The sequence below is a fragment of the Periplaneta americana genome, chromosome 15, assembly GCF_040183065.1.
Source record: "Periplaneta americana isolate PAMFEO1 chromosome 15, P.americana_PAMFEO1_priV1, whole genome shotgun sequence".
Lineage (NCBI taxonomy): Eukaryota > Metazoa > Arthropoda > Insecta > Blattodea > Blattidae > Periplaneta > Periplaneta americana.
Window position 1 is genome coordinate 121,174,605 of NC_091131.1, and position 25,593 is coordinate 121,200,197.

At 36.3% G+C, this 25,593-nt stretch overlaps 1 protein-coding gene and 1 long non-coding RNA gene across 3 annotated transcripts in view; one reads left to right on the forward strand and one right to left on the reverse strand.

Moving 5' to 3' along the window:
* Positions 1–10,832, reverse strand: part of LOC138715305 (uncharacterized) — a 262,896-nt gene extending 252,064 nt beyond the window's left edge. Inside the window, exon 1 of the long non-coding RNA XR_011336221.1 lies at positions 10,697–10,832. This is a non-coding gene — a long non-coding RNA (uncharacterized lncRNA). The remainder of the gene's footprint in view (positions 1–10,696) is intronic.
* The window catches only part of shn (schnurri), a 605,061-nt gene that overhangs the window by 523,887 nt on the left and 55,581 nt on the right, over positions 1–25,593 (forward strand). The window lies entirely within an intron of this gene.

Genomic DNA, 25,593 nt, shown 5'->3' on the forward strand with positions numbered 1-25,593 from the left:
AAATGTGGGAAAAATTCCTCTATTTCCAGTAATTTCGGCGAAGTATTTTACAACTATCCCCTACCTATCCTCTAATTCAGATTCTGGCTGATATGTACACTGGCTCCAAAAACTATTAGCACACCCCATTTTGTCGTAGTACTGGGTTCAATTTAAGACAATTGGAAATGCAGTTTATATATACGAGCAAAGATAAGTTAGTTTAACGATTTTAATTATGAAATTATTCAATGACACGATAAACACTCTTTCTAGAAATTAAAATATAGTATTATAATCACCAAAAAATTATTTGCACAGTGGCGCCATCGTACATTTGTTATTTAAACTGCATTAAACACAAGGTCATGTTTCTGTACCTTCACTAAGGGTTGTTTGCCAGTCAGTCGTAAGTTTGGTGTGAACATTCATCCTCTGTTCGAGATAAAGCTGTGTTACTGCACTCACAAGGAAAAAGTCACAGACAGATAGGTAGAATACTTTCTAGAAGCTTCTCTACTGTAAGATCTATAATACATAAACACAGAGAACAAGAATCCACACGAAACAAGCAGAGATTTAGTCGCCCATGAAAACTCATAATTCGAGAGAAGAACCATCATACGTTTAGCCCAAAAGAAACCTACAAAAAGTGCTGCCTCTTTAGCTGCTGGCATTCCAGCAACATCTAACAAGACGGTAAGTGCTCAAACAGTACGGCATGTCTTGAATAGTGCTGATATTCATGGCAGGTCTTCCAGCAAAAACCATATATTTCCTAGGTAATCTGGAAGAAACGCCTTGAGTTTGCCAAGGAATATTGTGCAAAACTATTAGAATTCTGGGACACTGTCATATTCTCAGACGAGTCGAATTTCAACTTGTTCGGTTCTGAAGGACGGAAGAAAGTGTGGCAAAAACTAACAAAGAACAACAACAACAACAGATAGTTCCAACAGTAAAACATGGAGGTGGGCATGTTATGGTTTCGAGGTGAATGGCATCCTCGGGAGTTAGAGTTAGAAATCTGGCCTTTATTGATGGAGAAATGGATCAGTGCAAATTCATTGGTGTGTTGCGAGGTTTTTGTCCAACAGTGTGCACAAACTCGGTCTCGATGGGGTCTTCCGTTTCCAACAAGATGACTCCAAACACACTGCTATAGAAACAAGAGAGTGGCTACTATATAATGCCTCCAGAAGACTTCTTACTCCATCACAGAGCCCAGATTTGAATCCCATTGAGTATTTGTGACATTATCTTGGAAGAGAAACTGTCAAGCGCCGCCCATCTAATAAAGAAGAGATTAATAGGGTTCTTGGATTATGATTTGAAATCTCCCCTGAAACGACGAGAAATTTGGTTATCAATGCCGAGACGTCTGGAAACTGTCATCCGTAATAATGGCTTGCATATAGGATACTAAAATACAGTACAGAGACTTATTATACATATTATAATGTGCCAATACCTTTTTTGAAATCAGAAAATGGATTTTCTTTTGTAAATAATTATTTTGTGTTATTGTTATAATTTCAGTGAAAGAATTTTAGTTGTACATTATATTAAGGAATAAACATATTATTTTCTTAAACTTGCCCTTTTTACAGATCTTATAGGGAAAATATTGAGTGTGCCAATACTTTATGGTGCCAGTGCACATCTGTTATCAGACAGTACAGTGGACTCTCCTAAGTTCGACAGAACAGAATTGAAAGTTCTGACCAATAAGGGGAGTGGGTGTGGCAGGTGAAATGAATACAAATTCTTATTGGTTATCCATCAACGAATACAGTATTGTACTTGCATTTCCTGCTTGCCCCGAGACTTGTGTATGCACTTCTAGTACGACAGTGGGTTTCGACAGTTCCGTCTCACAAACGGCACAATTCTCAAATAGAAAAAGAAGAGTTCATTAATTTAAAATCAGTTATCAATATGGATGTCCTGATCAATAAAATATTCTGTTTTCCTTTAACAAAAGACATAGGATCAATTTCCATTCAAATGGCAAACCCATTTCTTAGTGCCCGTATAGGGACGTGTAAGCAGTCGAACTTGATTTCTGTCGAATTTAGAGCTTCCACTTTATATCTTACTTGATGATATATGTCAGAGAAAGAACAATTGTTTGTATGCATCTGAAGTCTGATCAGTAGAATATGTAACTAGTCAGCGATGTATGCAATGGAGGGGAAAAGGAACTGGCCAGCCTACCTCGTTATCTCCTGGTTTAGTTGCCTCATGAGTGATGCCTTATTGGTGTCACTTACGAGTTTCAGACTTGTCTTCTGACAGTTGACTAAACAACAACATTATTTACATTTCAAAATCTTCTATGTCTTTTTGTTTCACTCTGTGACGAGTACAGTCCGAATTCAGATTTTTCGGAGACATAGCACATTATTTTTAAATGGACATGTAATATGGCTAGCGCGACGGCGACTCTTCGAAAGACAAACAGAACAACATATTATCAACGAAAACAAAGCCCTGCCTTAGGCGATTTTCAAATATATAAAGTGGAAGTAATATAGCTTCTGATTCTGATTTTTATTCTTATCATTAGAGAAACTTGTAAGGAATGATTATCCCTTTCCAGTTCTTCAATAAAATGGACGGTTTTCTTACAAATTAAATAAAAAGATTAACACGTATCGTTATTTCCTGCCATTCGGAAGCGTGGCAATCCTATTGCAGTTAGTAAGGAACGGAATGTTGCTGTTCAGACCGAGTGCGTGTGTACAGTACGATGATTTAGTCCTGACAGTCGCCGGAGATGTGCGCCTTGGTCAGGCGAGTCCATTTAGTTACGCCAAGGGCTGTTTGGGTTAGTCACTCGCTTGTCTTTGAAGCGATCGGATGTCATGCATGCGGTAGAGCGGTATATTTCTAGTACAATTAAGCTGTACTGCATTCCTTTACCGACCGCTCGCCCTTATCTCTACTCCGGAGCTCTCCCCACTACTCCTATTACTTCCCCTCTTTCGCGTCGCTGAGCTGTCAGGACTAAATAATGGGTCTGTACTCTCGTATGTGAGTCGGCGACGCGCTGTTTTCAAACTACGCAAATTTTCAACCTAATTTTCTAATTAATCAAGCACTTAATTACAAGACGCATGATAGGTTTTTCATTTACTCGTATTTTACTGTATGTCATTGCCCCCTTTCAATCTGCACAGCTAGACCTATATCACTTCAGCTTGTATGGCCGTGGCTACCATGCAAGGTTACAGTTATGCGCCTTAGCTGTGCGCGGTATAATATGAAAGTATAAAAATTCAGATTTTAAACAGAAGCAATGCACTTGCTAGCGTCGTGCATTATGGGCGCTATGTTCGGTTCAAGTTTGTCGCTCATGGCGAAGTTTGATATTTGCCCATGTTCGCTCTGCAGAAGTCTCCTGTCGTGTTTGTTCCACTTTGTTATAAAAATATTCGGTGTCCCCCCACTCCCGCCCTAACCGCTTAAGGATTTCAGCACAGATCTTACGATTAGTTTTTCATATGAAATAAGACGAAGTTTGTAATGTCTTGGTGCCTCTCTCATGTTTTTTAATTGATTATTTCACGACGATTCATCAACTGCTATAGTTAACTAGCGTCTGAATGAGATGAAGGTGGTAATGCCAGCGAAATGAGTCCACGAGTCCAGCGCTGAAAGTTACCCAGCATTCCCTCTTAATGGGTTGAGGAAAAACCCCAACCAGGTAATTAATATTTGAGGAGAAAAATTCGCTCCAGCGCCCGGGGTCGAACCCGGGTCCTTGGTTCTACGTACCAAGCGCTCTGACCACTGAGCTACGCCGAATTCAATCCACAGCACCGGATCGAACCTTCCTCCTTCAATGTTTCCTTCTGTGACCTGACTCCAAGTTAGACATATAAGTTATGTTGACGTATATGTCCAATGTCAACTGCCATTATACTAGGAGCGCACTCAGCCGAGTGACTTGTTTGGCCGGGATTCCGCAGTTACGTGCACAGCAATCTGTACAAATATATGCACTGCAGCTATGAGAATATTATAGATTTTTTTTTATTAATTTGTCCTACAGAATAACATCTGTAATAATAATTAATATTTGAGGAGAAAAATTCGCTCCGGCGCCGGGGATCGAACCCGGGTGACCACTGAGCTACGCCGAATTGAGCGCTTGGTACGTAGAACCAAGGACCCGGGTTCAATCCCCGGCGCCGGAGCGAATTTTTTTCCTCAAATATTAATTGTCAATATTACAGATGTTATTCTGTAGGACAAATTAATAAAAAAAAAATCTATAATATTCAATCAGGTAACTTGTCCCAACCAGAATTTGAACCCGGGCCTGCTCGTTTTACGGTCAGGCTTGTTAACCTTTACTCCACAGCGGTTGGAATATTGCAGGACACTAGTACCTACACTACCCAATCCGTTTGATTGGGAAGTATATGTCCACTTCTCGTTCGGGCATCAAATTCCGATTTCTTAAATTTTAGCCATAAAGCTAACAATTGTTTTTCAGCCAGATTATGTAACTTACCTAAAAATTATTTAAAAATAATAATAATCACTCACTACAAACATTTAATTTCAAGAACCATTTTTATTTCGATGAATACTGAAATCATGATGTCAAAAGAACAGAACGCAAGCAGAAAAATTATCGATAACCTGATAAGAAGCTGGATTGTTATGAAGCGTTAAGCGTGTAACGATAGTACAATACATGTCATCTTTATGACTATTTCTTTTTAAAGTGAGTCCTATGTGAAAAATTCGACTGGTAAGTTTTGGTAACCGTATTCCGTGACTTTTCCATTTTTTTATAGCCCTCCCTCGAATTAAAATGTGCGTCATCTAAGTAAAACAAGTGAATGTATTCATCCCTCCCACTACTGAACTCCCAATGTTACTGACATCACCCGCGAGTTCAGCAATGAACGTGGCAGGAAAATTAATCGTGTGATTTCATAGGTCAGGTAAAGTGCGAGCCACAATTGTGGCTGTGCTGGCAAACACACTTGTGGAGGCCGATACCTTCATAGAAGGCTGGGGGAGTAATTGTTTTGCGTCATGATTTACGGTTTCATGAATGTAGATTATAAACATACAAGTAGTGTGCAAAGAACGTGCAACTGCCTTTTTTATATAATTCTTGTGCCTTATCTTTACATAATGAATAATAGTTCTTACGAGAAGCATTAAAACTATCCTACTGTAACAGTTTTGAAGTAACAATGCACAGTCCGAGGTTGAGCGGTAAATGAACGTGAATTCTTGAGCTCGTAAAATATGAAAGGATATACACATCGTCATTGTAACTATTGGTCCTCGATGATCTGTCGTCTTTCACTAGGTATCACTTTAAACGTGTTTTCAGTATACTACTTCTTAAAATGCTGTAGTCCACACCTGTGGAGTAACGCCTAGCGTATCTGGCCGCGAAACCAGGTGGCCCGGGTTCGAATCCCGGTCGGGGCAAGTTACCTGGTTGAGGTTTTTTCCTAATATGAGCAAATACTGGGTAACTATCGGTACAGGACCCCGGACTCATTTGACCAGCATTATCACCTTCACTTCATTCAGACGCTAAATAACCTGGGATGTTGATACAGAGTCGTAAAACAACCTATTAAAAATGTTGTTTATTAATTTTGTCATAATCATCAAAAGAAGAATTTAAGACTATTTAGCTCCGCCCAATAATAATACTTTCCGTCACTTTTTCTGTAAACCACGGTCTCGTTCGTTAAGTCTATAATGAAGAACTTATTTTCTCTTATCCTATACCCCTAGCTGAGTAGTCTAAGGCGTGATGTCTTGGACTAGCGATATGGAATGAGTGCTGGTTCGAGTCTTCATGGGGAAGAAATAGGAGAATGAAATCACGACCTATGTATGGAACCGATGTCCATCCAGCATCGTGTTGAATTTAGGGAGTTACAGTGAGTAGCGAAATTTGGTTTCGGCTAGGAGGAACATCGTGCTAACCACGCGGTATTTCCGTACTGGATGGATGATCATTCACCTCTGAGGCATGTGGACGTGAGGCCAGGAGGTGAGCCCAGGAGTCGGCTGGTCGGCCTTGGTCCTTCATGGGCTGTCTCGTCACGGATTATTATTATTATTATTATTATTATTATTATTATTATTATTATTATTATTAATTCTAGCTTGTGTGCTTCCATGCGTAGTTAAGCTCTGGTTTTTTTGTCTAGAGGTTTTTTGAAGTAATTCTGTTGATAATATTAATACTAATTTCTTTCAAACAATCGTTTTTGAACATTTATTTTCAATACCGTTTCATTTATCACTTCATTTTATGTACGAAAAAAGTCAAGATGGCAGTCCTTAGAGTCAAGTTTGGGTACACAGTTTTTTTTTAATTGAAGACATTAAATTTATTAAAATGATGATTTCATGCGAGTTATTTCTGAATGAATTGACTCGTGGCGACCGGTGTAGATCGGGCGGTAGCGCGTTTGCGAGCCATACCCGCCTGGGCTGATAAGCTTGCCGGTTTTTTTCCGAGGTTTTTCCCAACTGTAAGGCGAATGTCAGGTAATCTATGACAAATCCTCGGTCTCATCTTCTCAAATACCATCTCGCTATCACCAATCCCACCGATGCTAAATAGTCTAAGTAGATAATAAAGCGTCGTTAAATAACGGATTTAAAGAAAAATTGACTCGTGCTTAAATGATGAATACGAAGAAAGAACTTTGGAGAAATTACTGTACATGGACAGACAGGCAGACGCGTGCCAAAAATCAATTTCTTTGTTAGTGTTAAAGATGCTGAAATCGTGCAGTTATTGAAATAATTTTTTGTAACATCACAATTTTTATGTAATGAGAAAGTAAAAACTGTATTTCAAAATCAGTAGCATTCAATATTAATATTTAACACAATTAAAAGACGATATATACATTCTTGCGTTTTTATAACAAATCATTTCCGTTATCACGTCAAATAATATACCAAATTATAGTTATTTTACCTCCCTCGGCACTTGGAGGATAGTTGAATGACATGAGGAGGTGAGGTATGTGGCCAGTTTCTTATGGGGTATACTCCTCAACTAAACCACTAACTTTGTCACATACCTCGGCAGCTTGGCCGTTCCTATCTACACAATTACCAAAAATTTCATTTATTATTTTAAATTATTATAGGCCACTTAATAAAAATTTGTGCAAATAATTTAAACTCATTTATGATATCTTTCTTGCAACATTCCTCCACGGACAGTCCTGCACTCGGACCTTTTAACACTAGCCTCAAGAACTGTTTGTGGCACAAGAAAGGCTTTACTTGCTTTCAGATATCCCATTCTACCTTAAATTATTTCCGTCACTGCATTTTGTACACTTTCTACAAATCAAGACTGCCTAGCTGTCTTCCTTTGGTTATTAGAATTCATGGTACTAATTGGACATCTGCATACAGAATAAAAATAAATTAATTAGAAAAAGGGAGAATAAAATGGGGTATCCCATTTTAGAAAACCATTTACTACCCCGTTTTATCCAACTAGCCTGCTCTCTCTAAAACAAAATTGCATGCAGAGACTTCACAGGTTAGAGACATAATTGAGGGGTTGGGTGCAAGAAAGGCACTTCTCTCAAATGCAAGTTTTGAGAAAATTGATGTTGAAAATTCAAACCGTAATAATATTATCTATGCACGCCTTTACATTTTGGGTACTCCTGACTTCTATGATCACAGTACTGAACTACAACTTGGTGATCATATTATGCATAACAGATCAGAGAACATAATAAAGCGTTTTACTCAAAAAGGCCACATCCTCTAAAATGTCCTTCTTGCACTCTGCCCCTCAATTGGTGTCAATTCATATCTAAATATATCTACTTAATGATAGAAGTTATTCACATTTTGAAAATATAGTTGGGAACAATATTATTAAGGCGCACTTTGATGTAGAAACATTGATATTCACTGCTGAAAAACACAAACTCGTTACACAATCTTCCCTCAATACAGCTCATGTCCAGACACTCCCTCACTCTTCCTACAAATCTGCACACGAGATCGGATGAGTCTACTTACGAATTATAGGGGAATGGGTTAGCCTTTGCATTGAACTCGGTAGACACACGGCCGACCTTCCCTTCTATTCCTACCCCTCAACAGAAACGTTGTTCCCCTACTGCGCATCGCGAGTGTCTTGACAAAAAGCATGAGCTGTACCAAACAAAGCAGCTCTCCGCAACCAACTTCAATACGATATGGCAGTGTAGCTTTTGGAATATAGTTCAACAGTCAGTTGCAGGATGACAGCAGTAATGAAGACGTTACAAGACAGTGCCTCGTTTTGTCCAACTATCCTGTTTTACCCAACCTTTCCCTACATAGGCCTACATTACATACATACCAAATAACGTGCACTTTCATTTCCAAAAAAAAAAAAAAAAAAAAAAAAAAACTTACTTTTCGTCCCACTTATTACTGAACTTTGATCTGATAGCTACGTGAACGAATTTTGTAATGTACGCCACTGCCTGTTCTATCATTGCTTTTGGGCACTCTGATTGTCTTCACCCCTTCCCATGCATCCGAGAAGCGCAAAGCGCGCCTCGCCCTCGTATTCTGCATCCCTGCTCTAGTAGATTAGTCGGACTTCGATAATTTTTGTTTGCGGGCACTGTTTTCACTAAATGTAAAAGATCTGCCTTCCCGCAAATGTTCACAAATCTTTATATTATTTTGCCTTAACCACTTAATGATATCTTTTTAGAGTCGTCGATGTAGGCGTATATTTATCTGCATACTGTGATAGCTCGCACTGTCCATCACAACGACTGACTTATAAGGCATAGGCTATTAGGCAGAACTTGTGTTTCTAGTCATTCGTGATATTAAAGGCGTTCATGTCGTCATGATGATCGCAGTTTTCTGCTTTGATCAGAACATTAACAGAGCAGTTTTTACAAAGCCAGTTTCTTCTCCTGCATGAGTCATAATTAGTCTTGATCTTTTACTAATAGACGTTGTGACCCCTGCTTCGTCATGAGATTGCCAACATGAACCAACCGCACCTACTCGTACATATGTCTCATCTAGGGCTTAAATCTATGTTGTCCCTCTTCAAATTGCTCGGAGTTAAATAGCACGCTAGGAAACAATCTCGGGTTTTTCAATAAGAAGTTTTTTCTTGACACACATTTATTGAAGTCCAGTTACGGAATGAGTTTCCTCAGGTACTCCTTGCTGCATTTTTAATTTCCATTGTTCTGTAAATCAGCATTCGATGTTGTCAAAGTTGGCACAGTTTTTTTTATAGTATATTACTCGTGTTTGAGAATAAAGTTCTTAGGAAAATATTTGGGGCTAAGAGGGATGAATTTACAAGAGAATGGAGAAAGTTACACAACACAGAATTGCACACATTGTATTCTTCACCTGACATCATTATGAATATTAAATCCAGACGTTTGAGATGGGCAGGGCATGTAGCACGTATGGCGAATCCAGAAATGCATTTAGAGTGTTAGTTGGGAGACCGGAGGGAAAAAGACCTTTGGAGAGGCCGAGACGTAGATGGGAGGATAATATTAAAATGGATTTGAGGGAGGTGAGATATGATGATAGAGACTGGATTAATCTTGCACAGGATAGGGACCGATGGCGGGCTTATGTGAGGGCGCAATGAACCTGCGGGTTCCTTACAAGCCATAAGTAAGTATAATACTCGTAATTTTCATACAACCTCCTCAGTAAAGTAATCGATCTCCACTTTCCTCTATCTCTCTTCAGACTTCCCATTCGGGGTTGAAAATTTGACCTGACAGATGGTTCCTGTAATATTCTCTCCACACAACTGGTACAAACTCCCGAAGCTTTACTTGTCGATTGAATAATATATTTCAAATTAAACTCTCTTATTCTTGCAAGTATTTCGCAACATTATAAATAATTACTCTAGCTTCGCTTTTCAATGGTCTGCCAGCAACGCTAGGTTTATTATTCATTCTTACACCTTAATTGTAATTTAATTACAAATAAGAAAATATTAAGTATATAAATAGAGAACACATTTTCAGTACTTAGGTTTCAAGAGGAGTTAAAGGGAAATTCTAAACAAATGGAAGGAAATTAGTTATTACAAAAAATTATTTAAAATCAAGACGTCGAAAGGAAAGAGGCAATTGAAAATACTCAACAGATACGAAAAATGGATAAGGGACATATGGTAACTTAATTATTTAGTCCGTCATGGCCGTACATATACCTTATACCCTAAAAAGTTTTTTTTGTCAATTTTTGTTTGTTGAATATATTTGTGTTTAATAAATGGCGGAAAATCAATTTAAATTATTATTTCGGGTAATTTCCGAGAAGATGTCTGTCTTTTACAAGGTATTTGACAAGGTCAGTGGGTTGGTTGAGGGGATATTTTAAATCATTGAAATCACATCACTTAAATATCCCATCAACAAAGTCACTAACCGTGTCGCATATCTTGTAAAAGACCGGCGTATTTTCGGAAATTACCCGAAATAAGTTAAACACACAGTGAAAACAATCAAACATACATCATTTCAACAGTTTTTCAGTCACTTATTAAACACAAATATAGGTTACTCAAAAAATAAACAATTAATTACAAAAAAACACTTTTTGGGTATATATGTAGGGCCATGACGGGCTAAATAATTACCTAATAAAAATGGAAAAACTCAGCTTAAACCTGTAATTTATAAATACTCACAGAATCACAAATACTGTAGGTACTGTCTAAAACATGCTTGATGAGAGACGATCTGTCACGAAGCGCCTCTAGAACAGAACTGATCCCCACCACTAGTTCTGCGCAGTACCGATTCGTGGTTTGTGGTGCAGGTTCGTTTCTATTCTGTACACCTATAGTTATTATTATTATTATTATTATTATTATTATTATTATTATTATTATTATATAATTGGCTTTCTCATAATCCCTTCTACTCTATAAATGAATATTTTCAGATTGATCAGATTAATTTGTTCTGATTTTGTTGTCATACTTCCATGAGTATATTTAATATGTAGGATATATTTCATTATTTGTAGCTAATATTTGTTTCATGTTTTTTCTTGAGTATGTCCATAGCAACAAACATGCTGCTGATAACAAGTATGAATAATAATAATAATAATAATAATAATAATAATAATACGATACGGCGTTATACTTAGTGTGACCAATTTAACTCTTCCTTTTAGTAATGGTTTGGCCACATCGATTTGCTTATTCAGAATTGAGATAGGTGTACAGTTGAACGGACATTTCGTAAGACAGCGTACTCTCTCGCCTAAATGCGTCGCAGGTAATGCGAACAGAAAATTGATGACCTAGAAAATAAGACAGGCTTGTATAAACCGCAAGAAAGAATTTCACGATATAATTTCGTAAAATAGGAAGTAATATTGGCATGCCGGATGAACCGACTGTTCTTTAATATTGTCGTATAATGATATTCTGTGGACATAGTGAAAACCTATGGTTAAAGTTGCGGGAAGGATGTAATATTTTATCACGAAACTTGAGTTGTGGAAGAAGTGGCCTTGGAGAGCATTTTGTGAAGTGCCGAGGGGTTCTACGAATGCTTCCTAGAGCGGAACTCTACGACTGCCAGCAAAACCCAAATGGGACATCAGCAGAATTCTGCTCGCAATCGAAAGGTAGGCTACCGTATATTTGTTACTCAGTACTCACAGTCGCTGTCAGTATAGACATGCGTTTTAAGTTTGTCTCATCCGCATTCCTTCTCCTTGTATTGAGTATTTAAAGCAAAGCGGTAGATACTGAAAATCGATTTTTGAAACTTTCACGAAAGCACATTTTTTCATCATCTGTAACAGTCAAAAGTTAACTTTAACATGTTGTCTGCCTGTTCATGAATGCGTATCCTTGTCTCTGGAATCGAACACACTTGATTAATGTTTAAATATTTACAAATTACTAATTTTAATTACATAGAATGTAACGCCATGTTTGAAAATTCCGTTATCCTCCTGAGTGCTGAGAGTATAGTATTCTATACCATACTTCGTACATGATTATGATATAAGATGTATGTGCAGAGACCCGAAGTATAGTATATTATACCTGTATTTGTGCCCTAACTGTAACCTGCAGAATTTTTTCAACATTTTTCCTCACAGCAAATCTCTCAGGATTCAGGAGGGTGTCCGTTGCGCGAAAAGGGACCTAAAGTCGTGAAAGGAAATTTTGTAGGAGAACAAAATGACAAATTTGCGGTGTAAAAACTGCATTTCTATGTTTTGACATCTTGCGCTACCTGTAGGCTTTTTTACATACTAAACTAGGGCGTAGTTTTACACAGTGCTTCTTAAATACCTAAATCTTTCTTATAGTTACTAAGAAAATAAATGAAAACTTTAACTTGCATTTTTCTCGAAAAGTACTTAATGTAATATCAATATTCAATAAGTAATATATTAAAAACTATAGCATCTAAAACCATGATTTTTTTTAAATGCTCAGTATTTCATCCTCTTTTTGAAACCACAAAAAAAAAAAAAAATATTAAAAATCCGACTTTAGGTCCTATTTCCTGAAAGTAGTCACCAATACAGTTTCTCCATCTAATGTCGCACGGTAAATTGGACGCCAGTTTGTCTGTAAAGCACACACACATACACAAAGAGAACGTGCCCTATGCAAATCTGGCTTTCAGATATAGCTCCCTGTGAAGCTGACTTGAATAATTTCAATGGAAAAATTGTTCCGGGACCGGGTATAGAACCCAGAACCTTTGGCTGAGCGCGCCAACGCTCTAACTGACTGAGCTACTCAGGAACTGTAACCAACACCGGCTCAATTTTTCCCTTTTATATCGACATACCTCAAGTGGGCTGACAAGACGCCAGAACCCAACACTGAGTGCACACAAACTATGTGTGACTTAAATTGTGGTTTTCTGTTTTCGTGACTGTTCCCTTTAGTCGTACTGCTCCGACTGGTGGGCACTCGGAAAATAAATTATGTTAAAAATACACGTAGGCTACTTTCGTATTGTAACGATTCACACTATTCGCAGCACGTTAGTCCTTTATCATGTTACCAGTGTTATTCCTGCTGTGAGTTTATTTTATTTTCTTGTTAAAAAACGTAATAATTCACTCTATGTACTAGAGATGAACAAAACTAACTGCCGCTCTCGCTCGCTGTGTTCGCTGCATTTGTCTTTTGAGTCTCGTCTCGTCATTCTCGTGTGCTTCGAGTCTCGTTCGTCATTCTCGAAATAGAATTTGGTCGGGGTGGAAAGATTTCGTAACTTTGATTAACATACATCATTGAAATAAATAACATAAATGTTTAAATGAGACAAAAAGACAAAACAGAACAGTATCTTAGTTATCAAAATGTTCTGATTCTATTATATATAATATGGCCTATGGTTATATAAATAAAAAAAACCATTCTCAAATAAATATGCATTTCTAAGAAACATAAAATATGACAATATCTTTTTACTTGAGATTGCACTCTTGATCTTTAAACATATGAAAAGAAAAATCCTAGCCCTTTAATAAGGGTCTAGTAATTAAATAAAGAATGAGGAACGGATTATTATACACTGAAAGATAGAGATGTTTCAAATAGGCTACTTGGTTGTTTATACTAAGCCTATATAACGGTTGCCAAAGTAGATAAAAGTTCAGTCAAGTATAAACAACTGCTGACTTCGGGACTTGATCACAATATCGAGTCTCGAAGACTCTCAAACGGTCTTTACATAAAGGACGCGACGTAATACAACATTGTCGTGTGGGTTTTCGGCTTTGCGGGCGCTGTTAGTCTCGTTTTCTCGATCGTTGTTTATCTCTACTATGTATACTCAAATAAGGGGAAAAGCGTTCGTTTTCATCATTGTACACCGAATTCCTTTTAACAATCTGATTTAAATTATAAATTTTACAGTTTGAATAGATATATGTAGCCTAATTAATTGTGCACAAATTCACAACTATAGCTATTCGTATATCGTAAGCCCTAATATTGTTTTATTACTTAAAGGCAAATAAGTATTTAATATTAATAGGAATATTCAGAGAAACCTGACAAAGAAAGTAAATGCCACCTATTAGAGATCTTGCAAGGCTCTGATGCGGAATGTTACATCTCTCCATCTCACGAGACAATCGGAATTGAGAAGCAGTATTAATATCAGTTCTACGTGCTGGCTGCCTTTGCTCCCAAGGAAATGTCTCTTGGTATTCTCTCTTAGATGCTGATGAACCATATGGCCATTGTCAGGGTGCGAATTAAGATTTCTGATGAGGGAAGGATAGATTCCTAGAGAGAGAATACCATACATAAAATTATTATTATTCTCATTCGATACGGCTCAACGTTGGTCGCACTGAGTTGCTTGTCTTGCATCTTGATCATAATAATAATTATATCCATGAGCAAGGTTATGATAAGATGTGTAATTCCTAAATTATTGATTGTTGTCAGCTTGCTGCTGATGATAATACATCAATACCGGTATTATTTTCTTTGCTTACTTTATACTTTATAAAGTATACTCGTATTAAACAATTATATTTTATGATAGGGAGATAGAAGTTATCCCTAGCAGGGATGTTAATATGAATTTATGAAAGGGGGATAACTTTCCAATGGAGGGAAATTCCCCCATGCTCCCTCCGTTAATTCGCACCTGGCCATAGTACTGTCAGAATGATTAGCTTAAGGGGGCACGGATGAGAAATAACATTGTTACTGAATTACCCATAACTTTCACATTTTTAGACCTAAGACCTTGAAATTTGAAATATTAGTTTAAGACAGGGTTTTCTTTACCTTCAGTTTTTTTTTTTTTTTTTTTTTTTTTTTATGAGTACTGCATTTTATTTTTCAAATTTTTCATTAAAAACATTAAATTATGTACCCTTTTCTAAAAATTTGCTAAGCCAATAAACCTAGAACTTTGCACATCTGTTACCAATACCTAAAGTAACATTTCCCTACAATCAGATATTTTATTTAGGCTTTATATTATTATTTTTCTTAATATTAGGCATGAAAAACTTTTTTTATTTTTTTTATAAGTTTATAATGTATAAAACTCACAAATATTAACAAATCAAAATTTTGTTACAGGGAATTATAGATAATACAGTTTTAAGCTTGTGTAAAATTTCATATTTTTACTCCTAATGGTTGCAGAGAAAATGGTACATAAGCATTGAAAAATGTAAGTTACGGAAAACTACGTTTAAAGTTATAGTACTATTTATCTACTATCTCACCTCATACAGTGCAGTCAATGTTCTCCATATCCATAAGGAAATAGTAAGCCACAACCTTCCTAGCACTGGTCAGATAGTTTGCCTGTCTAAATTCCAAGAAAATTTCTATAACACAGAAAATCCAAAATGGCTACTGAAAGGAGGAGTGGCACATTGGCGCTGTGGTATTTAAAATTTAAAGATCACTTAGGTCCTTCAGATAAGCAAAATATTTCAGTATTTAATACAGAAAATTATGTGACTTATTATTAATTATTAAAGCAATGAAAAAAATGCCTTTTTTTGTCACAATTTCACGTTTGTTTACCTTTAATGGATAAAAACCCATGACCCTATCAGAAATCGAACCCTCGACCTTCCGACTTGTAGCGTAATGCCTTAACCATGCTACTATTCGCTCCTCAAAGGTATCAGGGTTTATAATAGTATTGAATTCTAAGCACATTACGTACTTGTAAGTAAACAAAAATATTGCAAAAGCAATTGCCTTCTCCTTTTTTGAATCCTGGAGGAGAATATGTAAAAGAATGACCTATTAACATTCTTCCGCGCGTAGAAAAGTGTCATCTTAAAAGCTTCTACAACCGTTTTCAATGAACACCGATCCCTGCTGATCTTTATGTGCGAAGAAGTGAATATGGATCCTGTGAATATATTTGCGGCTTTACAGAACAATTTACTATTTATGGTTACGAAAAATAATCCGTGTATATATAGCCCACTTAAGTCCTAAAATATTCATTTGAAGTTTTCAAAACTTCATGTGATTCTGTGGATAATTTATCTGAAACATTTTAGACCATATCACTTATAATTTCATCGTATTAAAAGAAAAGACGAAGATAATCGTTAAAGCGATTTTGAGTAAATCGTCATTTCTTATTATTCATTTCAAATAAAGATCCATTAATATTTTATAAAAATTACATTCTACTCTCGTCATTTCCCATCTGAATTGTCTCGTGGGCTCTGGACAAGATCAAAATCCGATCACTAGCTTAGAAGAAATCGCACTACACAAACGACGAGTCAAAAACCATTTTATTCGGTTTTTGAAATTTTGGAAACATATATTTTCGAAAGAAGGTCTTCAAATTGACTTTTATGCTGCATCACAATATTTTTCTTTTATACCTTGTCTAATGAAACAGTAAAGAGATCTGGCGTTAAGGGCACACATTTTTTTTGTATCTGTAAATGATTTAAATGGCTAGAAATGATGAGAAGTCCTGGAAATTGAGATTAAAATGTTGGTTTGAATTTTTTAACCAACCCTGGGATAATAAGCGTAAAAAATATTAAAAATACGATTTTGAAGTAAAACTGAGTTAACCTCATAATCACAATGCATGTTCTAGGGCTTGAATTCAAACACTTGTATTACATTACGTTATAATCATGCAAGTTTCAAGTGAATATATTGAATATCCCCAGAGTTACTGCATTCTGAAGATTCAACAATGTAGGACATTTTTTTTCTGCAGAAATGAAGTTTCTATAGTTAAATTCTTCGAGAGCGCGCATGATCAAAAATAATATAAGCTGTTTGGCGTCATTTCATGATGCGGTTTTCTTTAATGATATTTACTTAGAAAAAGCGATTTTTACTTTTAAAAGTCATATATGGTCAAATGTTATTTTTTTATAGTTTCTGCTCCTTTATTTGGACGAAAAAAAGGAAGACTTTTAGGTGAATTGAAAATTACCGGTATATGATGAACGAAATATGAAATGATACAGCAAAAAATAAGTTAAATTTTATCGGTAAACTTAACGTTCGACAATAGAGGCCAAATACAGCACTTAGAACTGTTGGGTGAACAAAGAAATCCTAAATCAATAATGAAATATGATTCTAAAGTGAAGAAGATCTAGATCCACAACAGGACAACGGCCTGTGTTCTAAGATATAGAGTAATATACCAAAGTGGTTTTAAATAAAATATTAAAGAACTGAAGATTACCCAAGAAGCAATTAAAACATAAGAAGTGTAATAAAAATCTAATTAACTTCATTTATAATGGAATCGAACTTGCTATAAGAGGGGTTTGTGCAGTGAGTCGTCTTGTATAGGAGCAGTGAGCTGATATGTTGTTAAATTATTACCAGAATTATCCGTAGTCAGGGCTGTCTTAATAGCATTATAGGTCCCCGGGCAGAGCAATGCACTGGATCCCGCCTACACAATCACCCACTGGAATACAGATGCAAATTATCTATAAAATAGGTTTGCATTCATTGGTACGTCCAACAAAATCAGTGTTTGATATTAGAAAGAAACATGATGCACAATAAAGTTTAGTCAGTACAGACGTTTGGACAATATAACACATGTTTTGAACTTGAAAAACAAAAATTCCAACGTAAAAGTGTACTTAGTATATCATTCTGACGGAGTTAACACAGGCGCACATTATGAAATTACCATTAATTTTTTTTCTCTTGTACGGGGGAGGAACCCGAAGGCTTGCACTGCAGCCTGAGGCTTATTGTCCTTACCACTCCTATTCTGTGAATGACTGGGTAGCCGAACGACCGCGCTCTTGTACAAGTACAGCACGCCGCACCGTGAACTTAACCTGGGCTATGGTATGGATGATGATGATGATGATGATATGGGAATTAATGATGACGAAATGAGTCCGAGGGCCAATGTCGAAAGTTACCCAAAAATTCTGCTTCAATTGATTGAGGGAAAAACCTCGGCAAAAAACCCAACCAGGTAACTTGTCCAAACCAGTATTTGAACCCGAACCCGCTCGTTTCACGGTTAGACGCGCTAACCGTTACTTCACAGCGGTGGATGAATTATTTATTATTCATCATATTATGTTCAACACAAACATTTACAAAATTTCTTTGCAAAGAATTCCTTCTGACCCGTCAAAAGATTACACTTCCTTTTCGTTCCCTTTTTTTCACATCTCTATAGGTTAATCTGAATCTGGATATCTACTTCTGGATTTCAATTCGTATTCACTAAATTTGTCTCTGATTTCCTGAAATTAGGCCTTAGAAGTTTTTAGAGACTCAGGAAGATCCAGGGCAACAAGTATGTTCACATCCTCTGACTGCAGGATCTTACTTGTTTTATCCACTCTTTCAAGAATATCATTTCAAAGAATTTTTACGAAAATCGTTTCCAGATTCTCCATATTCTCGCTCAATCCTTCTGCCTTTTGCTTTGTGTTAACTTCTACGCTCCAGTCAAAACATTACGTTTCATTTCTGCTGAAAGGATTATTTACGAATTTCACTAAGACGTAATCAGTCTACAAATTCTTTTCCCCCACTTTACTTTCTTACGCTTCCTCTGATTCTTCACAGTGGCGTAGCCAGCGAATGGCCCAGGTGGGCCCAGGTCCACCCAAAAAATATGCGAATTTTTACGTTTTTATGGAAAATACTCAACATTAACTAAACCATAGGTCCAGAGCAATAGTTACAGTCGATAGCATTAAGGTAAGAAGTAAAAAATGCGTTCATTTCTTCAAGAGCCAATTTAACTGTGTTGGATTGGGCCTAAAAAATTGTCTGGCAGCGACAAAAAGAAGGAAGTTGTGGAGGCTACTGGATTGTTACATCAGCTAGAAAAATTTGACACCTTATTTTATTTGGTATATTTAGACAATATTCTTGCCCTTCCAAATTCATTATTGGAAGTACCTCAGTCTCCAAAAATGGATATTAGTAAATGTTCGTCCTTCATTAAGACAATGATATAAAACTTTTCAAAGCTCTGAAACGAAGAAAAATTCGACAATCATGTCAAGCACAAGGCTTTGTAATCTAGCAATTCTATCCATTGAGAGGGAGAAAAGTTGGGATTTGTTGAAGGACCCATCATCAGTGATCGACAGATTCGTTGCTAGGAAATCTCGACAGCTCCAATTCACCTTATGAAGCGTATATATAGGTATGCCTTGCATGATTGTTTATCATAATTTTGCATGTTATTAAATAAGACTTCCGAGAATGAGTTTCAAGAGAGTTGACGGCAGTGGCATTGTCATGAGATGGGTCAGGTACTTTCTAAACCTTACATATCTGGCCCACCCAAAATAATTAGTCTAGCTACGCCACTGATTCTTCACCACACAAATAGAGTTCTAGGAACACAAACAGCTGAGGCTCTGCTTCCAATAATGCAAATGCATACTGCCAGCAATTATTGTTGCCCCTAGGCGTTAATTGCCTCCTGTGAATCTGTTACAATATTCTGCTTCCATAACACTGCAAGCAATAAAAACGGCAACATTTCTCTCACGAATGCCAATTCTCCGTTACAAGTCGAAATTTTTCTCCTATCGAGTTAGAGGAACATTTTAATGTTTAAGCGGATAATGGGAAAACTATTATTAAATTCTGGTCTCTGCACAGATTTTCATGAGTCCCCTTTGCTCGTGGAGTCCCCGGTCATCTGCCCAGTGTGCCCATGTGTTAAGACGGAACTGTCCATAATGCTTTACGTACTCTAAATATACTGGTGACAATCTTCAGATGCTCACAAATCAACTTTCGCGCCATTATTTGACACAGTCTCTACTGCACATCGCGGAATGAATACAGGTATCTATAGCAAGTGATTTGATCAGCTCCATGAACCGTCGTCTTTGAATTCTGGGAAAGCAAAATTGTGCTAAAATACATTTTCTTTGATGTCAGTTTCCATGCAACCCTTAATTTGTCCGTCAAACGCTAACTTAATGAATTTATGTAGCTACAGGTACGCACAAACATTTGTGTCAACCATCTTGAAAACAGGAGAGCGTATTGATACATTCGGTACCATCGAGCGCAGAAGACTCTTCTGTGCTCGCTGTCCGTACTACAGTATTTGTATATGGGATTGGAGGAGGAGATTTAGCAGAATAAGAGAAAAACAAAGACGATTTAAAGACCATCGAAATTTCTGTCAAAATTTTCCTGAAGCACTTCAAATGAAGTGTCGCTATTTTTTAGGTATAAATCCTTGACATTTCAAGTACGTGCTTCCAGATAAATGAACTTGTAAATATTGAATAACAACAAAATCCATCCAATAATTCACGAGAAAAATACATTTTTAACACAAGAAGACACGAGGATGAAAGAGCAGAAAAAGCAACAGGTAAGCAGACTGAAAAAAGTCACATTTTTCGTATCATAGCTAGAGAAAAAAATGTAAGGTGTAGTGCCCAATATTCGTCTCCTTTCCTAAATTCGTCCCCCACAGTATTTCGTCCATAATATGTCGCATCCTGGTGATGGCCAGTAGAGACTATCCCTTTTTATGCAGTACCAAGCATGCTTTCAGTTGGAGCGAGTGTTATTGTCTGTTTCGTTGTTACTTAAGTTTTAAATATCTGGAAGGTGAAAAGGAGTATTTCACAGCCTAAGGTAAGTATTTTCATAACATTTTTTGCTCCTATATATAGAGCAAAGTGTCTAGTGTAAGAATATATATTAAATAAACCGGACATTGCAGCGTACTTAGAACGAGATGCCGCCATACTTTTGTGGTGCACATGCCTAAATTTCGTTCCCCAGGACGTGTCTAAATTTCGTCCCCGGGACGGATTTCGGAACGCTATTTCCATATCATGTAATTTCAGTAAGGCTGTTGTTAATTATATTTCTAGCTGCCTTCAAATGGGAAAACGGATACTATGGAGCAAGGAGGAAATGATAGAAGCCGTAAAACCTTGTAGGGGAAAAAGATGGGCTACAAGTTGGTATCTAATCGACATCAACCTACCCAAGTCAGGAAACTGAACCTGAAACTTAAAATTCTGTGATCAGTCCAGAAGATATTCGGAAATTTCCAGTGGTAGAGCCATCATTTTCCAATAGGCGTTGTACAGCACTTCTAGTAACGAATACACCTCATAAGAACAATGTTCACACAGCAGCAGAAATGTAAAGAAAAGCTAGTAGGTCCGAAAACCAAAAGTGAAAGCAAATGAAAAGAAATCATAATGTCGACTTCTGCACCACTATCGCTTCACAACCTGCAGCCTCAGTTTCAACCAAAAAAAGTGCACCGAAACAAACAAAAAATAAAATTGTCTGCGAGTCTTCTAGCGATAGTGGAAGTGATGATTAAGACAATGATGATGAAGATGTAGTATTCCCGTTATGTGGGAAAATTTTTCATAACATAAACAAGGACAGAAATGGATCAAATGCACGCAATGCTACCATTGCAGCATTGGTCCCACGAAATGGGCTCTTCATCTTATGAACACAAAAAATTTATTTGTGACGTGTTTGAATGGGTGAAACATAAAATTGAAAGGTTTTAGTTCTATTGAACGTAATGAACTATTTAATGTTAGGTTAAAAAGTTAAGCTGTAATTTTGTTTTGGAAGTGCTAAGAAACTTAAGAAAATATCACATGAAGGAGTTTTTGTTTTACAAAATGTAATTTAAATACTTTTCTTAATGCTCTCTTACATATTTTCTATAATTATTAGTTATTAATAAACATTCTTGGTGTTCTATGTTTTTATTTCATTGTATTATTGAAATAATTGTCATTCAATATGTTAAAAAGTATAGGGGACGAAATTTAGATCGCTTCATTGAAATGTAAAAAATTGCATAATTTCATTCTTCATGTTTTATATTCAATTTGATTCCAAATTTATGAATATCGAATTCTGTGTTTTGTAATTAAATGTTGAAAGTTCTTAACTAGATTAGTTTCAAGTCTTCAACTTTAATGATATATGAATGATGAGACAAAACTAAATGGGGGACGATAAATGGGCACCCTACCTTATTTAAATGAAAAGCTCCAAAATTTTCACGACCTCATTACCGTCTATATTCAAATACTGAGAAAGTAAGCTAACACTTGTTACATTATTACTTCACGTTATAAGTGCAAGTTTGAACCAATACATTACTGAGACTTGCGATAAATTAAGTAGTTTAGGAAATTGTATATTTATTATGTATAACTACTTTTGTATATAGATCTTTTTGTTAAATTATTAAGTTTTGTACTTTTGTGAACTAATATTAATAAATCTATCACTATCACTTCACGTTACAAAAATTCAGTTTCATCACACCATATCATCATTAGGACTTACAGCCTTATGCTTTTAACCTCAGCTCCACTTTCCTCAATTTTATATAGCCTACACCCAGGCATTGACCGCGGTGGAAGAATGTATTCATATAATATGTACGTTGACAAGCTGTGTGCTATGCAAGTGGTTGTACCCTAGCATGAGATGAGGCAAGTGGAGGACAGGAAGCTATTTTTCCGAGAAGTGCAGAGAACCAAACCAGTTTCCTAGTCAAGTGGTTCAGTTCTCAGAATTAAAGCTCACTTTTAATACCGGAACTGACTAGTTGACTAATATTGCAACCAGAATACGATTTGGAAAGGAACATGGACCGTAATTCAATACTGGGAAGACATCGAGAAGACAACAACGCCATTGAAGATCGACACTTCCGTGAGATATCTCATCGAGAATCTACAATCTTAATAATAATAATAATAATAATAATAATAATAATAATAATAATAATAATGTTTTTAGATTTATTTGATACCTACAAAATATAATTTTTGCCTGTAGATTCTGCTCATTTGACTTTTGTGCTCATATTATTTCATGAAGCATGACATAACGAAACATAACGGTTTTCTGTCGGCTGCGGCGGCGGCGGCGGCGACGACGATGATGATGATGATGATGATGATGATGATGATCAGAGATATTTTTAAGTGGTCTGAAAATGTGTACACATTGAACTAACTTGTTTCAAAGTAATAATGCACGCATGCCAGTGTGTGTGCACGCTTGTGTTAAAAGTCACTTAACAGAAATATGATCGTAAAGACACTTTTTATTTTATTGCACATCCTTGCAAGAAAAAATCAGAATTGGGTTGTCCTCTATGGTCTTGCAGTTGGCTTTAATGCTGGTCTACTACTTCTTTAAGGCAGTGTCGGTGACGAATATTTCGCTTGTGTAGCGGCAACGAAATTCGCACGTTTCTCCACACCAACGCGAAATATTCGCAGCGGTAGCTGAGACGAAAATTTCGCGTATGAAGCGGCATACCATGTCGTAGCTGCTATGATAGTCAATCAATCGCAGTGTTATTTTTATGATTGGTAGGTCAATGTCTGAGGAAATCATAGAAAAAAATTCGAAATCAAAATCGTTTTTAAAACGTGAGAATGAATAAGTACTTTCTTCGAAGTGATCTGTTCAGAATAGACATTTACGCCTTTAAAAGTTGGTTAGCAGCAAACTTTTTTATTTTTCACGTCAGATGGGGTTCAAAGCGAGTGAAATGTTGAAAAAGAATGGAAATTACAAGTTGCTGCTATTCAAAATCTTTACTTGTTTTCAAGTTACGGCGAGTTAGATAAAAGAGCATTTCACTTGGCGAAGAACTCAAGACAACCTTTTGCCTATTAATACAGAAATCTTTGCTTTGATTTAAAATCTGCTTACAACATATTTTCATCGCTCAAATTTTTTCAGTTTATCATGTGTTTTGAAAAGTAATTATAAATATTGAAATAAATTTAATTAAAATGTTAAAATAAATGTAATTAAAACTTAAAAAAATGCAATTAAATATTAAAATAAAAGTAACTGAAGTATTAAAATAAATTACAATATTAAAAGAAAAGAATCAAAATGACGGACGATGATACCTAGTATTTAGAGAACCTTAGATGTTGTGCTAGAGGTTGCAAACGTTGTTAAAGAACTGATAGCTCTGGAGGAGAGAACACATAGAAAAAAGAAAGAAGTATGGATGTTTTTATTATAATGTAATGTAATGCGTCTACATTGGTCCTATTTTTAAATTTTATTATAATGCGTCCTTCAAGAGAAGGAAGACAAGAGATGATGCCAAGTCTGAAGTCTGGGAGGAGTTTGTCCCGCAAGTAGTGATATTCGTGTGTAATTAATAATTATCCTGTTTATGTGTAAATGTATTCTTTAAGTGTGCGTGGGCAATAAAGACAACTTGATGGAGCAATGTCTGCTAGATGTAGGCCTAGATTTTTGCTAATTATTCCTATAATATTTTTTATTACTAATAGCGGGTACTTCACTTTTCGTCATTCACCCATGTGAACCCAATTGTGTAGACCAATTTACCGACAGAGTCGTTGCCCAGAGTGCGCTATAGGAGGCTGGTCTATGTTACACTTGCAATGAGATGAGATGACGATAGAGATTTGTTGGGATGCCACAGGGGAACTGGAGCTCCCGGAGAAAACCCCTATGACACCTGGACCACAGCTTGCCCAACACAAATTATAAATCTCGGATACACTGGCATTCGAACCCAGATGCACAGGATTATAAGGCCAGCGCTCTAGCCACCTGACCACCGTGGCGTTTAATCCTATAATATTATATTTTACATTTGAAAATTAATTGCAAGTCGCTTATTTTAACATTATCTAGACAAATATCGCATAAGAAAATAACAATTTAAGTCCAAAACATTGATTATTATTAATTGAGCTGTAGTGACACCACACGCGAGTCCTAATGTTAGAAAGTACTGCGCGAATTCGTAAGGGTTAATGAAAACATTTAATAGGAATATTTTTGTTTATTGAGATCACTCTTCTATACTAGCTAATACAAAAGTTCCTAGAGTATTTCATACGAATAAAAATAAATATGAATGAGATTAGTTTTGATAAAATTACTATTAAATGAAGATTTATATTTGCTTTTAAGAATGAAACCTTTCTTGAAAAGGACGAGCTATTTATTAAACCTTAGTAAGATGTTGAAGGGCACAAATTTCATATAAATGTAATTCTCTAGTAATATTTCTGTACTAAACAATAGTATGATATTTTTAAGGGCTCATAAAAAGACAACAAAGATGCTACTATGAAATTATTGGTTATAGACAGGCCGTATGTAGGCTATAATTTTTCTCTTAAGATATGTTAAAGATGTGAATAATTTACCAATTTCTTTTAATTCCAATTTGGATTGCATCTCATATTGTCCTTTTCTCTTACGTACTTGTAATCCTTTAGAATAACTCACATAAAACCGGATGTTTCCTGACAATTTTTTACAGACCACCATCATAAAATTCACTGTGGCAGCGAAAAAAACCGCACAGATGGCAAATACAAATTTCAACGCAGCAGATTCACAGCCGTCCGGCGATACTTTCGCGTCGGTGTAGGCACACTCATATACCGTAGTGTACACTGAGGTGGTGGCAACTTTGCGAAGCGAAACATTGGTCACTGCTGCGAATATTTCGCGTCGATGTGGGGAGGTCTTTAGAGTCTGTAAGATGATTCGGCGATAATTTCTACAATTCTATGGAAAAGATA